Raw genomic sequence first — 23171 nt, 5'->3', positions numbered from 1 at the left:
AAAGTATTTTTATGTTTATAAGGTGTAATTTTTAGGTTCACTAAGAATATATTTTATTTAATAAGTTAAAGTCCTTTTGGTACATTACTAAGTGCGAAAACTCCTTTCCAAACAAAAGAGAACTACCTTAACATCCCCGGTCTCTACTTTTATGTCTCTGCAGTATACTGAGTTCAGTATGGTGTCCACGAGTGCCCTGTGTGGATAGACACGTGCATTCCTTCCAGGAGGGGGTACTGACTCCGGACTCCAGACGACTATTATTAGTTAGGGTTCTCAGTTTGCAATCATATTGAAACTATGAAGAGCGAAATAAAAGCAAAACCTTATTTTTGCACAGTTTTGAAGTATATACTTAGAACTGACCTCCTCCCTTGCCACGTGGAGAGATGTACCATGTGGAAATCTGCCTTTACCTTGGGTTGATTGGTACAGTGTTTTTGCATCCGTGGGATCTACCTTTTCATTCATTAGTTTGAACTGTATATAAACTGTACATTCTGTAAAGTTTCGTAGAATAAATATTCAGCTGTGAAAACTGGTAAATAAAACTAATATTTCTTACACATGCACACACACAAAGGCATTCCTCAATGAGCATGACAAGAAGTCCCTCTTTCAGATAGGTGCCTCTGCAGTAGAACTTGGCTTCCTTGATGTAATCGCACGGCCAGTTCTGAGCCCCTAACTTGCTTGGGATGCTTCTGCTACATCTTCGAATGACTTCGGTTAGTGGTTCCCACAGATGAAATATTTGCCAGACAAGACGTTGTTACATATCTGTGGCTTTTATATTTATTAAACAATTGCTTCCTCCTCACAAGGTAATAGCCTCCAATATCTCCACTTTTTCAAAACATTATTGACAATTCTTCTACCATATGTTGACACTGTGTTTCAATTCTTGTATCATTTATTTCCTAGGACACAATTGGTTCTGCTATGACAATCTCCAGGGTAAGGATTCAATTGTACAAGGTTACATGAGCTTGCAAATGAAGGAGAGAGAGAGAAAAAAAAAAGTTGGAAGAGAGAAGGAAGGGACAAGAGGGAAAGAGAGAGAAACTACAAATGGGAGGCCTTAATTCTAGCCATTAAAAATGCTGGTTCTAAAAATCCACCACATGGGCAGAACCCAGCTTTTCACACGTGCTCATATTCATACAGAAAAGACATGTTTTCTTTTGTTTCCTAATGAATTCATGGCAAATACTGTCAGTTGTGAAATACAAGATGGGGAACTCTGAAAATGTAGCTGGGGGAAAAATGATGCAACTAGGTGGAGAAATAGCTGCCTTGAAAAACAAGTTTCCTTGAGTTGTCGGAACAGTAAAGGAGAGAAGAGATCCCTTGTATGTCTTCCCCAACTCTGTGTTTATTTTCCGATCCAAACTGATTCCTGTTCAAATATGCATGCCAACATTTATTTCATTTTTAACAAATGCTACTCCAAGTGTTCATTAGCATCTTATCCACTGTGTCTAAAATAATTTACGGTGAACTGAATAGCTGTAGAATGACAGGAGAAAGACTGCAAGGAGGAGACATGCATGCGGGTCCCCGAGGGAAAGGCACAGCTTGCTGGCTCCGTGATAAGGGGTGGGTACCTGGCTTCAGCCCCTCAGCAGAGAGGGCAGGACTGAGTGGAGCAAGCGGCTCACAGAAAATGCATTAACCCATTGAAATGTCACCAGAATTAAATCAAAATGTCACCAAAGAAGCTCATGGGGTGAGAAGTTGTCGTGTGGTTTTAAAAATAATTATTAAATCCAACTAAAGCATGCACATAATTGAATCAAAGGTACTAGCAATCCTTGTTTCATCTTTCCTCAGCCCCATCCTCCACCCTAAGAGCAACAACTTTCTACTCCATTCTGTTCCTTCTAAAATTTTCCTCTATATTTCTAAACAATTTGAGTGTACTGTTATTTCTCAATTTATTAATTTTAAACATTTTATCAACTTCTGTTATGATACTGGATGGTTTTTCTGGCCTAACCACCCCAGTGTGCCTTGCCCTGACCCCTCAATTTAGATACTATGAGTTTAAAAAAAAATTAATAGAATTAATAATTTTTTTTTTTTTTTTTTTTTTTTAGAAAGGGTCTCACTCTGCTGCCCAGGCTGCAGTATATTGGCACAATCATGGCTCACTGCAGCTTCAACCTCCTGCGCTCAAGTGATCCTCCCACCTCAGCCTCCCAAGTAGCTAGGACTAAAGGCACACTCCACCACATCCAGCTAATTTTTAAAACTTTGTAGAGAAGGGGTCTCACTTTGTTGCCCAATCTGGTCTTGAACTGTCCTCCAGCAATCCTCCCACCTAGGCCTCCCAAAGCACTAGGATTACAGGCATGACCCACCACACCTGGCCCCTAATAGAGTCTTTCTATTATTATGGCTTCATAAACTCTCTGTTGATCCACGTGGCAAACTGTGACTGCATTTCCTTTCTTGTACAACTCTGAGTATTTTCTGGGATTAATAACTGTCTCATGTAATTGCTTAGTTTTCTAGAGAAATTCTCTGATTTTTCTCCAAATGCTTTCCAATGCCTCGTGATACTTTCCCCAAACGCTCACACACATTAAATAACCTCACTCGCCCATGTCTCCACCCAAACACTGCCACTGAGAGCCATGTGTCCTCCTGCTCTGCAATGTACCAGTTTGGCTTTAAACCCGGCATGCGGCTAGTGTCCTGAAATACCCCAATCTCTTTCCAGCATGGGATCTTATCTCCTGGTTTCCTTGTCTTCCTCCCGTCTTGGTTTACTACTCTGTGCTGCTGAAATACATTCTCCAGTAGCTCCTGCAGAGACACACACAGGAGAGATATATTTTTCATCTTTGAACATTTGACGACCTGTTAACTTTGCCCTCATCACTCTGCCTGAGTGAGTGCTCTCTGCACTGCACCCTCCTCAGAAATGTAGCATTGCTCCACTTCCCGTGCAGTATTAGCCCTAAGAAACCTGCCGCCTTTCAACTGTCAGATGTGACCTGTTTATCTCTGTAGAAACTTTTAGCCTAGTGCTGACCAAAATCAGTCTAATTTTCTTTCTTTTTTTAACTTAAAAATTTTCCTTAATTTCCAATTTTCCCCAACGTACGTGTGTGTGTGTGTGTGTGTGTGTGTGTTTTATGTGTGTGAGGCAAGGTCTCACTCTGTCACCCAGGTCGGAGTGCAGTGGTGTGATCACAGCTCACTGCAGCCTCCACCTCCTGGGTTCAAGCAGTCCTCCCACCTCAGCCTCCTGAGTAGTGGGGACTACAGGTGCATGCCACCACTTTTAGCTAACTAAAAGATATGTTTTTTTGAAGAGCCTTGCTGTGTTACCCAGGCTGGTCTGAAACTCCTGGGCTCAAGTGATCCTCCCGGCTGAGCCTCCCAAAGTGCTGGGATTACAGTCGTGAGCCACCACACTTGCCCTCAACTTTCTAATAGACATAATTTAAATGGTAAAAAGAAAGAAGTGGGATTAGTTTTAATAATGTATTTTATTTAATCCAGTATATTAAAAAAAATGCTATCATTTCAAGCCGTAATCAACATGAAAATTACTGGTGAGACATTTTACCACGCCTTTGATATCATGAGTGTATTTTACACTCACAGCACATCTCAGTGGGGACCTGTCACGTGCTCAGAACTCCACAGCCACTGGAGCTAATGGCCGCTGCATGACTGTGTAGTTCTAGAGCCTTCTGTCCATCCCTGGTGTTCTGGGGTCCTCACAGTGGTATTCATTGGCATTTACTCTCTATGCTTGTGCTTGTGCTTTGTCCCTCCAGAATCTTTCCAGAATCATGCCTCCCATGCCATCATTGCTAAAGTCCCCCTCTGGGGCCAGAGGTCCTCCTGGAGAGGCCATGGCTTCTGAATGCCATGAGCATTCGGGGTTCCCGCACACCCTGTCGCACCTAAAGCCATGAGAGTCCTGGCGCTCAAACTTAAGGACTGCAGCTGGCCAACCTTCCCAGCAGGTGTCGGACACACTGGGTCATGTCACCACGGAGGATTTCTCAGGTCCCCAGGGCATGGCCTGAGATTGGAAGTGTGTTCTTGGAATCCTGCAGGATTTCTTAGGGTTTCAACATTTCCTGCTAAAGAACCAACAATTCCTGGAAGGGGCGATGCTTCAGCCTATATTGAGTAACGTGCAAAAAGAAAACTGGCAGGCCAGGCGCAGTGGCGCGCGCCTGTAATTCCAGAGCTTTGGGAGGCCGAGGCAGGACTGCTTGAGCCCTAAAGTATGAGACCTGCATGGGCAACATAGTGAGACACTGTCTCCACAAAAAATAAAAAAAAAATAAGAAGACGGGCTTACAGCCAGCACAGACAAGACCTTGCCTCCGTGTGCCTCAGGCGTGGGGAACTGCGCTCAGACAGGCAGAGGGATTGGAGAGACAGAGGTTGAGGAGGGAGGAATACAGGGCACACCTTGTCTCCTTCCCGTGTCGCTGGAGACATCAAGGACTCTCTCTCTCTCTTTCTCTCTATCCCTCCTCATACCCCTGCTTCCCTTCATCCCCCTCTCCTACCAACATCTCTCTCTCCTCCAGGTTCCCAGGAGGCTTGAGGAGAACATAATCCCTTTACGTTCACTTAGGAGGCAAAAGATTCCTCCCTTGTATGTGTCATCTTAAAACAACAGCCAAGAGCATGCCCCCTATGAATTTGTCAAATAGCGTTTGCCATCAGCTGGACACTTCCACACCCTTCTACAAGAATGACCTCATTGACTCCCCATAACAACCCTAAAGAAGGCATTGTTGCTGTCCCCATTTTACAGATGAGGAAACTGAGGCCCAGGGTGGTCGAGGGTAGCCCACGTGTGTTCCCAAGTGTGGCTCCAAACTTCATGCTGTCACCATAAGTGGCAGTTTCCTATCTCTGCGGGGTGCCTGCACAACTGGAGGCAGAGTCAGACATGTTTGGGCGTTTTGCCATAAAATGGTTTACTCTGAAAATAAAGAAAGCCTGAGGGTGTTGGACTGAATTTTGCAGAGTGGATTTAAATCCAGACTTTTGAAGAATGGATTTAAACCAGAGATTGAAGGCAAGTTCTTGATTCTAAATGCTCCCAACAGCTTCCATCCTGACCAAAAATGAAAGCCTAGTGCTGAGACTGGCCCCCAGCCGCCTGCCGTAATCACCCTGAGTCCAGTTCTCTTCACTCACCCCACACTGCCAGGACCCCCCAGGTAAAGCCAGCCATTGGCAGGAGGACATATCTAACTGCTGTCCAGTAACACCTTCAAATGTGAAACTCCCACTTAATTATGTTGCCGTTACATTTTAGTCCATCCCGTTTTTCAACTATGAACACATTTTATTTTTTCCTTCCTGCTTTATTCAACTTCCCTGCTTTCAGGGTTTACAGCGTGCTCATGAATTTCAAACCTATGCATGTTTCTTGCTGGGTGCCAGCAACCTCATAATTAACGAGATCTAAGGAATTTGGACTCCACTAATTTGCATTACAGGATGGTTTTGACAGAAGCTGGCAAGATCGAACTTTTGCTGCATGAAGAAAAGGCTTGCTAATCATTTTAATGGCGTAAACATGGCAGGTCGTGGAGCCATGACGATCGTTTACATACACGTAAACAGTTCATGCTGTTTCCTACTTACTCTTTTCTACACAAAAAAATATCTGCTCTTCAGTTTTCAGGACTCTCAGTGCAGCTACCTCATCCTTGGATAACTTGAGTGTCCTTTTGCTTTTTGCTTTGTTGTTCTATTTGCATTTAACCTGTCATTGTGTCCCAGAAAGCATCTTGCAGGCCACACCGACCTAGGAATGGGTAAACATGTTCTGTTCTCGTCTCTTAAAACCCTACGCGTCTGGCATTTCAGAAGCTGTGCGATGTTAGATCCTTTATGTAACAACCAACCCTAGGTGGAGACTGCTAAAACAGGAAAAAGGTTTTCAGAATCAACGAGCAAAACCTTGCTGTGAATTTCCTAAAGATGGCACAGACAGGATAAATACATATTCCCAACTTGGAAACAGGGACATTTAAGGCAATGCCTTCAGCGCTAGGAAAACACATTCCAGTCAGAGAAAAAGAACTGGTAATTGCCAATCTGTGCATGAGCTGTGAGGAGTCCCCACAATGACACTGCAATTACCTTTGAACTAATTGGCAGGAAATAAATGAATACAGGAATGTGGCTTTTGAGTTTTAGTATAATGTTTCAATAACCATCTACAAATAATTAGCTAATTCAGGACAAGTGTTTTCAAAGGAGTATTAAAATATAGCTCTGATCCATTAATTGGCACAAGTTCTCCTTCAACAAAGCTAATGAATTATTTTTCGTGCATTAGCAAATATTAAATAACTAGAAATTGTTTTTCCCCTTATTGTGGTGCTGATATTGTTAGCATGCATCCAAAAATGTGACCTAGGATATTCCAGATACATTCTTGGATTCTAGCATGGTAATTAGTACCTCATTTTACTGGTTATTTTTTCCTCCAAGCTCCCCCCGAAAAGTGCTATACTAATTAGGAATAATTCTCATTTGTTCATTAAAGCAAGCCCTCAAAAGATATCCTTAAGATGATGATTTATTAACCTAAACCATGTTATTATATGTTCCCAGCTTAATAAAAGTATAATTGGGCCAGGCGCAGTGGCTCACACCTGTAATCCCAACACTCTGAGAGGCAGAGGAAGGTGGATTGCTCAAGCCCAGGAGTTGGAGACCAGCCTGGAGAGCATAGTGAAACCCGTCTCTACCAAAAATAAAACAATTAGCCGAGCATGGTAGAGCACCTGTAGTCCCAGCTACTCAGGAGGCTGAGGTGGGAGGATTGCTTGAGTCCAGGAGTTCAAGACCATCATGGGCAACATAGCAAGACCCTCATCTCTTCAAAAAAATTTAAAAATTGGACCAGCCATGGTGACTTATGCCTGTAATCCCAGCACTTTGGGAGGCTGAGGCAGGCAGATCACTTGAGGAGAGGAGTTCGAGACTCCTCAAGGCTGCAGTGAGCTGTGATTGCACCACTGCATTCCAACCTAGGTGATACAGCAAGATCTTGTCTCAAAAAAACAAACAAACAAAGAAAACCCTACAATTGCTCTTTAAATATTTGATTGATTGATTGAGACAGCGTCTTGCCCTGTCACCCAGGTTGGAGTGCAATGGTGCAATCACAGCTCACTGCAGCTTCGATCTCCCAGGACCAAGAGATCTTCCCACCTCAGCGTCTTGTATAGCTAAGACTACAGGCATGTGCCACCATGCTCAGCTAATTTTTTCATTGTTTTTCTGTAGATACGGGATCTTGCTATGCTGCCCATGCTGGTCTCGAACTCCTGGGCTCAAGCAATCCCCCTGCCTCAGCCTCCCAAAGTGTTAGGATTACAGGTATGAGCCATCACATCCAGCCACTTTCTATTTTTCTGAGTTTTTTTTACTGTGGTAAAAGATATATAACATAAAAATTGCCCTTTTGGCCATTTCTAAATGTTCAGTTCATGATGTTAATCACATTCATGACGTTATACAATTATCACCACCATATGTCTCCAGAACTTTCCCCTTTTCCCAAACTGAAACTCTGTCCCTGCTAAGCAATAACTCCTCATGCCTTCCTCCCCTAGCCTCTGGTAACCTCTAATGCATTTTCTATCTCTGATCCTACTCATTCTAGATATTTCATAGAAGTGCAATCACACACTATCTGTCCTGTTGTGTCTAGTTTATTTCACCTAACCCAATACTTTCAAAGTTCGTCCATGTTGCAGTATGACTCAGAACTTCATTCTTTTTTAAGGCTGAATAATATTGAATTGCATGGATATGCCACCTTTTGTTTATCCGTTCACTTGAGCTGTTTCTACTTTTTGGCTATGGCAAACGACCCTGTGGTGAACACTGGTGTGTAAGTATGTGTTTGGGTTCTTGCATTCAATTCCTGCAGTGTATACCTGGAAGATGAATTGCTGGATCACTTGGTAATTCTATGTTTAACTCTTTGAGGACCTGCCCAACTCTCTCGGCAGCTGCTGCGCTGTGTTACATTGCAATCAGCCATGTGTGAGTGTTCCAATTTCTCCACATCCTCACCAACACTTGTTATTTTCTGTTTGTTGTTTAATTATAGCCATCCTAGTAGGTGTGAGCAACACTCACTCTTGACAGAAAAACACACGGAAGACTTAATTTGGGTGCTGCAAGAAACAGGGGAACTGGGTGATTAGGAAGCAAAAGAAGCCTCTGGGAAGGAGGAGTAGAGAAGTGAGAGGTGGGGAGGAAAATGACATGGGACAGGGATCACAAGCTGAGCACCGGGTTTATGTTATCATTAGCCTTTCCAGAATATGGAGGCTTGGCCTATATCCTCAATCAGGGTCTGTACACCAACATAAATAAATGTACATGTGGATCTCTTTCACTTTATAATGATCTGAGTAGAGCAAGAGAACTCAGAGGGAAAAAGGCTATTTTCTGCTCAACTGACATTACTATCCGATGAGTCCTAGTCTCTGAGCAACACAGGGGGCTGTAAATTCCCTCAGAATATTGTCCCTACAAACTAGTTTAATCTGTAGCCAGAAACATCCAAGATAAAAAATTAGGTGTGGTATACTGCATAGCATGTTGTGTATCAGATACAGTCACCATCGAGTATATTTACATAGTGGTCTTTTTCCTTTGTTACTACAATAGACAATTAAATGATAAGCAATTTTATATCTTTAAGACATATAAATAGAAAAAAATCAAGGGATTTGGGTGTTTTTCATTATCTTTGTGTGTCTATGATTAAAAAAACACATAACTGGGCCAGGCATAATGGCTCATGCCTATATTCCCAGCACTTTGAGAGGCCAAGCTAGGAAGATGGCTTGAGCTTAGGAGTTAGAGACAAGCCTAGGCAACATAGGGAGACCCCATCTCTACAAAACAACTTAAAAATTAGCTGAGCATGGTGATGCATGCCTGTAGTCCCAGCTATTTGGGGGCCTGAGGTGGGAGGATTGCTTGAGCCCAGGAATTCAAGACCAGGCTGGGCAACATGGCAAAACTCCATCTCTACAAAAAATACGAAATTAGTCAGGTGTGGTGGCACATGCCTGTGATCCAAGCTACTCAGGAGGCTGAAGTGGGAGGATTGCTTGGGCCCAGGAGGCTGAGGGCTGCAGTGAGCTGTGATTGTGCCACTACACTCCAGCATGGACAGAGCGAGACCCTGTCTTAAAAAAACAAAAGTCACTCAGCGGGTAAATATCAGAGCCTAATCTTTAAAAAGATATTTTTTGTGGCCAGAAGGTTAAAAACCAACCACACCAAGTCTTGGTGAGGATGTGGGGAAACTGGAAATCTCATACACAGTTAGTACAAATGTAAAATGATACCACCTTTTTTCAAAATCATTTCACAAAGTTTGTTTCTGAAAAAGTTAAACATGTATCTATAATAGGATCCAATCTTTCCAGTTCTAGATATTTATCCAAGAGAAATAGAACCACAGTCCCATACAAAAACTGATAAGCAAATGTTCATAGCAGCTGTATTTGTAATAGCTAAAAACTGTAAAAACCATAAACAATCCAAATGTCCATCAGTAGATGAATAGAGAAACAAACCATAATGCAACATACAATGGGATACTACTGAGCAATAAAAATGAATCAATGACTGATACATGAAACAGCATGAATGAATCTCTAAAGTATCATCCTTAGTGAAAGAAAGAATCCAGACAAAAAAGAATACAGACTTTCTAACTCCATTCATATAAACTCAAGAAAATATGGCAGGAAGCAGACCAGTGCTTATTTGGGAATAGAAGAAGGGGGAAGGGCTGAAGGGAGGTGTTACAAAGGGCTTGAGGAAATGTTTAGAAGTGATGAGTATAATAATGGACAGAACCATGGTTCCCCCAAAGACTTCCATGTCCTAATCCCAGAACCTGTGAATATGTTACTTTACACGGCAAAGGGGAGTTAAGTTGTAGATGAAATTAAGGTTGCTAGTCAGCTGACTTTAAGATTATCTTAGATTATCTTACATTGGGCAAATGTAATGACAAAGGTCCTTAAAAATGAAAGAGGGAGACAGAAGCATTCCGAGTCAGAAGGACATATGCAATGGAAGAATGGTATCTTAGTCGATATTGAGTTGCTATAACAGAATACCTGAGGCTAGGTGATTCATAAAGAAAAGAGGTTTATTTGCTTCATGATTCTGTGGCTGGAAAGTCCAAAATTGGGCAACTGCATCTGGTGAGGGTCTCAGTTTGCTTCCACTGATGGTGGAAAACAGGAGACTGGGTGTGTACAAAGAGACCCCATTGTGAGAGAGGAAGCAAGAGAGAAACCAAGGAAGTCAGACTCTTTTTAACAACCTGCTCTCTCAGGAACTAATCCATTCCAGTGAGAGCAAGAACTCACTCACCCAAGAGACAGCATTAATCTATTCATGAGGGATCTTCCCCCATGACCTAAACACCTCCCACTAGGCCCCACCTCCCACACAGCCACATTGAAGATCAAATCACAACATAAGTTTTTGCTGGGACAAACCATGTGCAAACCATAGCAAATGGTCAGAGAGACACAACATTGCTGGCTTTGAAGATGGAGGAAGGGACCATGAGCCAAGAAATGCAAGAAGCCTCTAGAAGCTGGAAAAGTCAAGGAAATGGATTCTCCCCTAGAGTCTCCAGAAAGGAATACAGCCTGCTGATATCTTGATTTTAGCCCTCCAAGACTCCTTGCAGACTTCTGGCCTCCGAAACTGTAAGATGATAAAATTGTGTTGTTTCGGCTGGGTGTGGTGGTATAGCACGTAATCCTAGCTACTTGGGAGGCTTGCTTAATGCCAGAAGTTTAAGGTCTTAAACCTGGACAATGTATCAAGACTCCCTCTTAAAAATAAAAAATAAAAACAATTGGCCAGGCGCAGTGGCTCACACCTGTAATCTCAGCACTTTGGGAGGCTGAGGTAGATGGATCACTTGAGGTCAGGAGTTCAAGACCAGCCCAGCCAACATAGTGAAACTCCCATCTCTACTAAAAATGCAAAAATTAGCCGGACATGGTGGCAGGTGCCTGTAATCCCAGCTACTTGGGAGGCTGAGACAGGATAATTGCTTGAACCCAGAGGCGGAGGTTGCAGTTAGCTGAGATTGTGCCAGCGTTGGCAACAGAGTGAGACTCTGTCTCAAAAAAATAAATGAAAAATAAAAAAGATTAACCAAACATGGTGGTCCACGCCTGTAGTCGCAGCTACTCCGGAGGCTGAGGCAGGAGGGTCACTTCAGCCCAGGAGTTTGAGGCTGCAGTGATTTCAGCCTGAGCAACAGAGCAAGACTCTGTCTAAGAAAAGAAAAAAAAAAACTGTTTTAAGCCACTAAGTTGGTGGTGATTTGTTATAGAAGTCACAGGAAATTCATATTGTTCCATTCATTATTTCTAATGTGTTGATGGTTTCACAGCTATATACATATGACAAAACTTTTCAAATTGTAATTGTCCATATGCATGGTTTATTTTATGTCAATGGATATCTCAGTAAAGCTGTTTTTTTTTTATTATTATTATTTTTGAGAGAGAATCTCACTCTGTTACCCAGGCTGAGGTACAGTGGCACAAACTCGGCTCACTCAGCTCACCTCCGCCTCCCAGGTTCGGCTCACTGCAACCTCAGCGTCATGAGTAACTGGGATTACAGGCATGTGCCACCACTCCCAGATAATTTTTGTAATTTTAGTACATATGGGGTTTTACCATGTTGGCCAGGCTAGTCTTGAACTCCTGGCCTCAAGAGATCTGCCCACCTCGGCCTCCCAAAGTGCTGGGGTTACAGGTGTCAGCCACCACACTTGGCCTCAATAAAGCTGTTTAAAAAATAATTTTTGGGCTGGGCACGGTGGCCCATGCCTGTAATCCCAGCACTTTGGCCGAGGTGGGTGAATCACGAGGTCAGGAGTTCAAGACCAGCCTGGCCAAGATGGTGAAACCCCGTCTCTACTAAAAAGGCAAAAATTAGCCAGGCATGGTGGTAGGTGCCTATAATCCCAGCTACCGGGAAGGTTGAGGCAGGGAATCACTTGAACCAGGGAGGCGAAGGTTGCAGTGAGCCAAGATCGTGCCACTGCACTCCAGTGTGGGCGACAGAGCAAGACTATGTCTCAAAACAAACAAACAAACAAATAAAAGAATACTTTTGTGTCCAGATGCAGTGGCTCACACCTGTAATCCCAGCATTTTGGGAGGCCGAGGCGGGTGGATCACCTGAGGTCAGGAGTTTGAGACCAGCCTGACCAACATGGTGAAACCCTGTCTCTACTAAAAATAAAAATAAAAATAAATCAGCCAGGTGTGGTGGTGGACACCTGTAATCCCAGCTACTTGAGAGGCTAAGGCAGGAGAGTCACTTGAACCTGAGAGGCAGAGGTTGCAGTGAGCCGAGATTGCGCCACTGCACTAAACTTTGTCTCAAAAAGACAAACACTTTTTGCAAAACAGATCTTCTTTGTGATTCCTTTTTTCATCCATCACATGCAGAAATACATAGGAAAATCACCCATGTCAATTCAATGGACTTTATTATGAACAGTATGCATTACATACCACTACATCTCTTTTAAGTCTATAAGCTTTACTGACACTTGTACCTGAGGGATATTATAGGCTGGATCGATATGTTTTACATTAGATTACTTATAAGAAATTAATCTAGCTTAATCACATAAATATTCACCTGTAATTTTTCTCTCTTCTTTGGTATTAAAATAAGTTATTAAGTTATATCAGAAATGGAACTAAAAATTATCATAAAGTTTACAACTAAAACCAAAGATTATCAACCACACTAAAAATCTAAGTGCACTTACAGTATAAACAAGAACTCTTCACAGTGAAAGAATTATTTCTATGTGTACTCATGTTCAGTATAGATATTCTTCATTAGAGCAAAGTTGAGGTCTACTATAATAAATTGTTAGCTATGTAAATACAGCCTTTGAATTAAGAGTCAAAGAAGTAGGCAGATCCCAATGTGTACTCGGGTAGGATTCAGTCCTGGTGTATCAGGTAGGGTCCCTGCAGGAAGCAGATGGCATATATAGAAGGGTTAAGACAGTTAAATGAGGAAGCTGTTTACAGAGAAAGGTGGATGGAGTTAGGGGAACCCAACCAGAAGCTGGAGGGGAAGGGACTAGGTGTGGAAGACTGTACTGTTTGTTCTCAATTGACCCACTCCTCCCAGCCAATGTCATGTGCTCTTGTTGGCAGAATATACTTCCTTGCCCCTTTGACCCTGAGCTTGGTCATAACTTGCTTTGGTCAATGGAATGCAAGCAGATGTGACAAACATCACTTTTTTTTTTTTTTTTGAGACAGAGTTTCACACTTGTTGCCCAGGCTGGAGTGCAATGGTGTGATCTTGGCTCACTGCAACCTCTGCCTCCCGGGTTCAGGCGATTCTCCTACCTCAGCCTCCCAAGTAGCTGGGATTACAGGCATGTACCACCACGCCTGGCTATCTTTTTTCTTATTTTTTTTTTTCAGTAGAGACAGGGTTTCTCCATGTTGGTCAGGATGGCCTCAAACTCCTGACCTCAGGTGATCTGCCCGCCTTGGCTTCCCAAAGTGCTGGGATTACAGGCGTGGACTACCATGTCCAGCCAACACCACTTCTAAGCAGAAGCTTGAAATGCACTGGTGTGGCTGGCATGTACTTGAGTGCTCTTGGCCTTTAGAAGAGCAGGTGCCAGATAGGATCTGGCTCCAGATATGGGAAGAGTGCATGGAGCTGAGCCAAGTCTAGTCTGTTAAAACTCGGCAAAGACAAAGCTGATGCACAGCCTATATGCCTTATGAACAAGAACTAAATGTTTGCTGCAGGAGCAAAAGCTGACCAGACAAACCAGATGGTGCAGCCTGCAGGGACCAGCTTCCGTGACACACAGCAGGACAAAGAGGAGCCGAGAATGGATGCAGGGACAAACAGAGAAGAGCCACACAGGAGAGCACGGACGGAGAAATGCAGGGAGATTCATTTCCACGAAGGGCTAAGGACAAGAGACTTCAAGCTGTGTGGAAGAGGCAAACACCACAAGCTGAATGAGGGGAGGGGAGTAAAGAGAGGGTTCCGAACAGTGAGAGCATCATGCTGACACTCGAATTTGTCTCCTAACCAGATTTTTCACTGGATCCATATTCTGGTGCCATAAGGAATGGGGAAATAACAAGAAATCACATGAAGGACTCAGAAATACCCTAGGATATATTGCCAAGCCGGGGCAACATGGTCCCCTTCTAGCAAGCCACACATACAAGACCACCCTCAGCTTTGACTTGTGAGGGCTTGCAGTATACCTGGGGTAGTGCGCAAGGGGGTGGGCAGAACATTGGTGCCCTGCATGTTACAGTGGTGCCCCCAGGAGGCCTGTCCTTACAAGCCTGATGATATTTCTCAACCCCACTGTGAATTATTAAAGTCAGGAACCTACCCTCACACTCTGCAGATATCTATAGTGCATACTTTAATAAATATGCACCAGTAAATACCTATAGCTGTGCATGTGTGTGCAAATGACTCCACCCCCAAGAGATGCAATAAATACATGAAACTGTATGGGAATAGAGGGGGGTGAGAATAGAGGGTGACTGGGGCCTTTTCTAGGCAAAGTCATTTACCCATCATCTTGTTGGAGTCTTGGCACAGTTTTGGCCAGTGGCAAGAAAATGGATTTTCTCATTTGTCTTGGTGGCAGTCTGACCTCATCTTTGTTCGTCCTTTAAGATAAAATCTTACCGAGAAATTTGATTTTCTAATATTTTAAATTAGGATCCTATATGGGAGAAGTGCAGAGTCTTAAATAGGAGGACCTAGACTAACACACAGAGTAAGGAAGGCTTTGCTGGAGAAGAAATATACAGACAGATTGGTAGGTAGGTAGGTAGGTAGATAGAAAGACAGAGAGATAGATAGGAGAGATAAATAGATATAGATGATTGATGATAGATAGATAGATAGATAGGTAGGTAGAAAAATGGGGGGAGGGGGAGAGAGGGAGAGAGTGAGAGAGAGAGAGACGTGGTCTTGTTCCATTGCCCAGGCTGCAGTGGAGTGGTGCAATCACAGCTGACTGCAGCTTTGAATTCCTAGATTCAAGCAATCCTCTGGCCTTGGCCTCCTGAGTAGCTGGGACTACAGGTACACGTAACCACACCTGGCTAATTTTCTTTTTTTAGAGATAGGATCTTGCTATGTTGCCCAGACTGGTCTCAAACTCCTGGCCTCAAGCGATCCTGCTGCCTGGGCACTGGAATCCTGCTCCCAAAGTGCTGGAATTACAGGCATGAGCCACCACGCTCGGTCAGGAGAAGCAATAGCAAAGGTAAGATTTAACAGGCTGACACAGGCAAACAAGGCATGGGAAAAGCATTCTAGGCAGGAGGAAACAAGTGTATGTAGTTCCTGAGAGAAGATGGAGAAAGGTTCCCGGCCTCAGAGCGTAAAGGGACTCAGGAAAAACGACCTGTGAGGCCATTTCGTCATGTCACACCTGGACTGCACCCACCAAGAGGTGATGGGGAAAGTAGGCACTGCCTTCAAAATCAGAGAATCGTGCAGAACCTGATGGCGCACTCTGAACTTTAAAAACAAATGCAGCCTGGTTCCCATCCCCAGCAACATTGATTTGATTCATTGTTCTGGGATGGGGCCTGGGCTTTGGGATTTTTAAAAGCTCTTCAAGCACTTTCAATGTGCAGCCGACATTGAGAACGGCTGATCTAAAGCTGTGGTTCTCAGATGGGCACAGTGGCTCACGCCTGCAATCCCAGCACTTTGGGAGGCCAAGGCGAGTGGATCAGTTGAGCCCAAGAGTTCAAGACCAGCCTTGCCAACATGGTAAAACCCCATCTCTACTAAAAATACAAAAATTAGCCAGGTGCGGTGGCACAGGCCTGTAGTTCCAGCTACTCAGGAGGTGAGGTTGCAGTGAGCCGAGATCGTGCCACTGCCTGGACAACAGAGCGAGACTCTGTCTCAAGAAAAGTAAAAATAAATAAAGCTGCAGTTCTCAAACTTCAGCATGCATCAGTAGCACCTGGAGGGCTTGTTAAAATATGAATGGTGGGGACCCACTCCCAGAATTCCTGATTCAGGAGGTCTGAGGTGGGACTCAATAATGTGCAGTTCTAAGAATTTCTCAGGTGCTGCTAAAGCTACTGATCCCAGGACCACACTGTGAGAACCATTAAAAGAAGCGAGGCAGGAGATGTTTGAGAAAGATACAGCTGTAGGAGCCAGGGGATGGGGCCTACAGGTAGATAAAAAGTGGTAATTATGGGAAATTTGCAGGAGTACAGGTAAGCAGGTCGGGAGCAGGAAAGAATTCAATATGGCACTAGAGGTTAGGCATCCCTGGAGTGTGTATACCCTAGCAACTTCTTGGTACCAACTTCTTGGAAGCCATTCTTGGTAGGGCAAGGTGGCTCATGTCTGTAATCCCAGTGCTTTGGGAGGCTGAGGTGGGAGGATTGCTGGAGCCCAGGAGTTTGAGGCTGCAGTGAGTTATGGCTGTACCACTGACCTCCAGTTTCAGCGACAGGAAGGAAGGAAAGAAGGGAGTAAGAGGAAGGGAAGACAGGAGGGGTGGGTCATTTTTGTCAGAAGTCCAAGCAAGTAGCCAGGAACAGAGATACCCATCTGAAAGAAGATCCATCCTTGGGCTGTGTTCCCATCCTTGGAAGCCAAAGACAAGCCTGTTCCTGAGAGACAAGGACACAGAGAACCCAACATGGATCCAGTCATTGGTCATGGGGCGGAAGGGGACGAGGCATCAGGAAGAAGGAGAGGCAGAGTTGGTAGAACCCCACTGGCAGGCAGATGTTGGGGCCAGCAGGGCAGGAGCCATGAAATGTGGAGTCCCCAAGACTCACTGAGGGGAAGTCTAATCGCCATCCATTGAGACTTTGATTAGGGGCTCAGAAGTTGGCACAATTAACCCATCTGCCCCTCCACTTCCAGTCTAGGTGGTCTTGTTTAGATTTAATAACATTGCTGGAGGAGAGAATGCAAAGGGGACAACGTGGAGGTGAAAGCGATGCGGTGGCAGGAATCTGGAAGGAGTAAGTGTGTGGGGCAGAATGCTAATACAGCCCAAAGATGCTCACTCCCTGGTGTACATGCCCCATATAATCCCCTCCACTTGAGTGTGGGCAGGACTCGTGAACCTTATAAGATGCCATTCCCATCATTAGGGGACTGATGCTTGCCTTTGAGTCAACCACACAGGAGATTATTCTGGGTGAGTCTGATCTAATCAGGTGAGCCCTTACAAAACACAGAGACTCTTCCATTGACCTCAGAGATGAAGCAAATAGCCATGGTGTAAACTGCCTGTGGAAAGGAACAGCCTCTAAGAGTGGAGGGGCCGCAGCCCTACAAACACAAAAAACTGAATTCCGCCATAATTCGATGAGCTGGAAAAAGAACTCCAAGCCTTGGATGGGATCTCAGATCCAACTGACACCTTGATTTCAGCCTCGTAAACCCTGAGCAGAGGATCCGGTCGTGCTGTGCCCAGACTTCTGATCAAGGTAAAGTATAAGATAGTAAATGTATGAAGCTTCTAAGTTCATATGTAATATACCATAGTCATATGTATATGATTTATTATTTGTTATAAGGAATTGGCTCATGTGATTATAGAGGCCGAGAAATCTCAAGACCTGCAGTTGGCAAGACGGAGACCCAGGAGAGCCAACAGTGTAAGTTCCAGGTGAGTCCAAAGTTCTGCGAACCAGGAGAATCAATGGTGTAAGTTCCAGTTGGAAAGTCAGCAGGCTGCTGATGCCTCAGCTCAATTCCAAAGGCAGGAAGACTGATGGCAGCTCAAGCAGTCAGGCAGCAGAAGCTCCCTCTTACTCAACTTCTGTGTTCTGTTTAAGGCTTCAACTGATTGGACAAGGCCCACCTGGACTGGAAGGGCACTCTGCTTCACTCAGTGTACAATGCAAATGTGAATCTCACCCAAGATCACCCTCACACACACACCCAGAACGTCTGATCAAATGTCTGGGCACCCCGTGGCCTAGTCAAGTAGACAAATAATATTAACCATCACACCAGTCCACCAAGGGAAAACATCCTCAGTCTGTCACCATTTTAATATATTTTTGCAAACTTTTAAAAATTGCTAGCAAGTGGAAGACGGACGCACCCTGTCCGACTACAATATCCAGAAAAAGTCCAGTCTGCCTTTGGTCCTGTGCTTGAGGGGAGGTATCTAAGTTTCCTCTTTCTTTTAAGCTGTTGACAAATCTCACTGCACTTTTTTTTTCAATAACGTTGTGGCATTCCCCCACCCCCCACCCCAACAAAAAATTGCTAGCATGAAAAGAAGAGTTTGGTCTTTTGTAGTTTTGGGGGTTTTGTTTGTTTGAGACAGGATCTCACTCTGTCACCCAGGCTGGAGTGCAGTGGTACGACCACAGCTTACTGCAGCCTCAACCTCCTGGGCTCAAGTGATTCTCCCACCTCGGTCTCCTGAGTAACGGGAACCACAGGCATGTACCACCTCCTGGCTAATTTTTGTATTTTTTGCAGGTGGGGTTTACACCAAGTTGCCCAGGCTGATCTTGAACTCCTAGTCTCAAGGGATCCTTCCACCTCAGCCTCCCAAAGTGCTGGGATTACAGGCATGAGCCACTGTGCCCTGCCTGGAGGGTGATCTTGGGTGAGACTCACATTTGCACTGTAGACTGAGTGAAGCAGATTGCCCTCCCCCGTGTGAGGAGGCCTCGTCCAATCAGTTGAAGGTTACTGAAGGCCAGATACTCCTGGCCTCAAGCCATCCGCCCACCTCCACCTCCAAAAGTGCTGGGATTACAGGCATGAGCTACCACACGCGGACACTTTGTAGCTATTTGTGTGACTTCAGTGAAGTGGAGATTGGTCAAAGAGAACTCAGTGTCCTGGAGGAAGGCCTTTAATATGACTTTCTAGCATAATGAGGTGGCTGTTTTATTTTAAGAGTGATGAAGTTCACTGCAAGTTTTTCAGGTACCTGAATTCCAACCCCAGACTTCTGGGGCTTCCTGCACTCCCGGAGATCGGGGAAGCACAGTAGCTTTTTATTCCCAGGAAGGGCAGGGTCCCCGCTCTGAGCACTCCCAGCCTCCTCTGCCCACCCATGACAGCACTCATTAAAGTCTCATGTAGGGTGGGCTTATGTCCTTCCATAGGCTTCATGCTTTTCCAGGGCAGGAATCATGTCTTCAGTGTTCTGGGTTTTCCTGAGCACTTAGCAATGGGCACTTACAATCCTCCAATATTGGTTAAGTGCATGCACTATTAATAGCATTCCAGGCCAGATGCGGTGGCTCACGCCTGTAATCCCAGCACTTTGGGAGGCCGAGGCAGGCAGACCACTTAAGGTCAGGAGTTTGAGACCAGCCTGACCAACATGGTGAAACCCCATCTCTACTAAAAATACAAAAATTAGCTGGGCATGGTGGCAGGCACCTGTAGTCCCAGCTACTTGGGAGGCAGAGGCAGGAGAATCACTTGAACCCGGGAAGCAGAGGTTGCAGTGAGCTGAGATCACGCCATTGCACTCCCCGAGATCATGCCATTGCACTCCAGCCTGGTGACAAAGCAAGATTATGTCAAGAAAGAAAGAAAGTGAGAGAGAGAGAGAGAGAGAGAGAAAGACAGACAAGCAGATACTTGGGTCTCCCTCAGACCTGGTGAATCATAAGCTCAACGGTTGGGGCCCAGCCATCTGGGTTCCATAACCCCTCCAAAAGGTTCTGATGTGTGTGCAAGTCAGAGAGTCACTGCTCTAGCCTGATGGTTTGTATTTTGGGGCAATCAGCCCCTTCATAATTCTCAGGTCTCCTCCCCCCAATTTTTTGGTAGTTGTTTTTATTTCATATTTGCACTGAATTGTGCAAAGTCATGTAAGTAATATTGTGCCTGCTCCCATTCGTACTAACTGAGATCCATGTTTCAGTAAATCATCATAGCTTCAGTGTGTTGAGCAGATACTGTATACCAAGCCTCGTGCTGAATACAGAAATTATCTTGGCCTCAAATCCACCCTGTGAGAGGGTTAATGCTAGCCCTGCTTCTCAGAGGCAGAATCCAGAACACAGCTGTTTAAGTAACGTGTGTGTTTCCATAGGAGGTCCTGCTGCCCTCACAATTCAAAATCACCCTCACACACACACCCAGAACGTCTGACCAAATGTCTGGGCACCCCGTGGCCTAGTCAAGTAGACAAATAATATTAACCATCACACCAGTCCACCAAGGGAAAACATCCTCAGTCTGTCACCATTTTAATATATTTTTGCAAACTTTTAAAAATTGCTAGCAAGTGGAAGATGGACGCACCCTGTCTGACTATAACATCCAGAGAGAGTCCGGTCTGCCTTTGGTCCTGTGCTTAAAGGGAGGTATCTAAGTTTCCTCTTTCTTTTAAGCTGTTGACAAATCTCATTGCACATTTTTTTCAATAAAGTTGTGGCATCCCTCCACTGCCCGCCCCAACAAAAAATTGCTAGCATGAAAAGAACAGTTAGGACACGTTCCCTTTGTAGTTTTTTGGGGGTTGTTCGGTTTTTGTTTTTTTGAGACAGAGTCTCACTCTCTCACCCAGGCTGGAGTGTGTTGCTTCAAAGTTGGTGTTTGTGACCCCAGACTAAATAGTCTTGGAACCTTAGACTCTGTCTTACAATAGGCACCAGTCTTTTAGGGCATCCAAGTATTTTGCAACAAAAAGCAGCTTGATGGAGCGAGCACGAAGTGCCACCAGTCAAGGTTGGAAGAGCAACAAATGAGTTCTTCTTGCTGAATTGTTTAACCGCAAATGTGTTTGTCCTGCAAGTTTATTTGCAGAGTGTACTCTTTTGTTCTGGGGGAAGACCCACGCCTCTTTAAGGAACAGAGCAGACCCTGCCAAGAGCACTTCAAGGCCTTCCTTATCAGTGTCAATCTGGCACCCTGTGAAAGCTGCGGGGCCTTTCTACTGGGCTCCAAGCTCCCTGCTCCATCCAGCTGGTCCTGGAATCAGCTTTCTCCGTCTGCCTTCATGTCACCCCCTCCCACCTGAACCCTCTCCCTAGAGCCTTCCAAGCCCACCCTTCTCTCCCACTCTAGCCTCCAAAGCATTTCAGGCACCCATTGACCATCTCTCTGACATTGAATGTGGCACCATGATCATGTTTGGGGGTCCCTAAGCAAACCCAGATACACACAGGGGCCATTCCGCCTCCTGCCTCCTGGTCCTCACTGATAGACATGGTCACCTAATGCCTGAGCACCATGAGAATTGAGGGAAAGAGGAAGAACTGCATCTTCCTCCCCATCAGAGGTCTCCACTCAGGACAGACCGATTCCTTCAGGGCCTTTTTGTAGAATGCCCCTAATAGAGAAGTAAAGCTACAAATCCTTACCGTATTATTTTCAGAACAAGGAGGATGGTTACAGATGGGTGGGAGATGGGTAGCGATGGGTGTAATCAGTCGATGGATAGTAAGAATAGGTCCTGTAGAAATAAAACATTTGTTTATTAATTACTGTATTAAGTCTATTTAGACTGTTACGACAAAGTAGCATAGACGGGGTGGCTCAAACAACATCGATTTATTATCCCACAGTCCTGGACGCTGGAAGTCCAAGATCAAGGTGTAGACAGGGCTGGTTCCTCCTGGGGCCTCTCCTTGGCCTGTAGATGCTGTCTTCTCTGTGTCCTCACGTGATAGTCCCTCTATGCGTGTCTGTGTCCTCATCTACTCTTCTTTTAAGAATTTTAGTCGTATTGGTTTAGGCCCCACCCTAGTAATTTCATTTTACCTTAATTGCCTCTTTGGAGATCCTATTTCCAAATACATTTGAATTCTGAAGTACCAGAGCTTAGGGTTTCAACATATGCATTGTGGGGGAGCATAATTCAGTCGTAACACTTGCCCACTGCTGAGTAACAAACTGCCACAAATGCAGTGGCTTCAAACAACACACATTTATTATCTCAGAATCTCCATGGGTTGGGAATTCGAGCTCAGCTTAACTGTGCCTTCTGCTCAGGGTTTCACAAGGCTGCAGTCAACGTGTCAGCAGGCCTGCATTCTCATCTAGAGGCCTGGATGGAAAAGAATCCACTGGCAAGATCCCTCAGGCTGGGTGTGGTGTCTCATGCCTGCAATCCCAACACTTTGGGAGGCAGAAGCAGGAGGATCCCTTGATCCCATGAGTTTCAGACCAGCCTGGGTGACATAGTGAGACCCTATCTCTACAAAAAATTTAAAAATTTGAAAAATGAGCCAGGTATGGTGATGTGCACCTGTAGTCCAAGCTACTGAGGAGGCTAAGGTAGGAGAATCACTTGGGCCCTTGAGATCAAGACTGCAATAAGTTGTGATTACGCCACTGCACTCCAGCTTGGATGACAGAGTGAGACCCTATCTCAAAAAACAATGGTTGCATGACTCAGGGCACTGGGTTCTTGCTTGTTGCTTGCTGAGGGGCAGTCCTGGGGGTCTGTTCTTGGTTCCTTGTCACATGGCTGCTTGCCTATTCAATAGCGAGTATCAGGGAACCTCGTCGTGGGAGTGACATCCCATCTCCTCTGCCATATTCTCCTGGTTAGAAGCAAAACAGGCCAGGCGCAATGGCTCACACCTGTAATCCCAGTACTTTGGGAGGCCAAGGTGGGTGGATCACTTGAGGTCAGGAGTTTGAGACCAGCCTGGCCAACATGGTGAAACCCTGTCTCTATTAAAAATACAAAAAAAATTAGCTATGCATGGTGGCACACACCTGTAGTCCCAGCTACTTGGGAGGCTGAGGCAGGAGAATTGCTTGAACCCTGGAGGCGGAAGCTGCAGTGAGCCAAGATCACACCACTGCACTCCAGCCTCAGCAAGAAAAATCGAGACTCTGTCTCAAAAAAAAAAAAAAAAAAGAGAGAATCAAAACATGTGTCCTACCCACATTTAAAAGGCCGGAATAGCTGGCTGGGCGCAGTGGCTCACGCCTGTAATTCCAGCACTTTGGGAGGCCGAGGCGGCAAATCACCAGGTCAAGAGATCGAGACCATCCTGGCCAACATGGTGAAATCCCATCTCTACTAAAAATACAAAAAAATTAGCCGGGCATGATGGCACGCACTTGTGGTCCCA

The sequence above is a fragment of the Aotus nancymaae genome, unplaced genomic scaffold (assembly GCF_030222135.1).
Source record: "Aotus nancymaae isolate 86718 unplaced genomic scaffold, 86718_ANA_hifiasm-v0.15.2.pri h1tg000058l, whole genome shotgun sequence".
NCBI lineage: Eukaryota > Metazoa > Chordata > Mammalia > Primates > Aotidae > Aotus > Aotus nancymaae.
The sequence above is the reverse complement of the archived record's forward strand: the minus strand, read 5'-3'. Positions refer to the sequence as shown.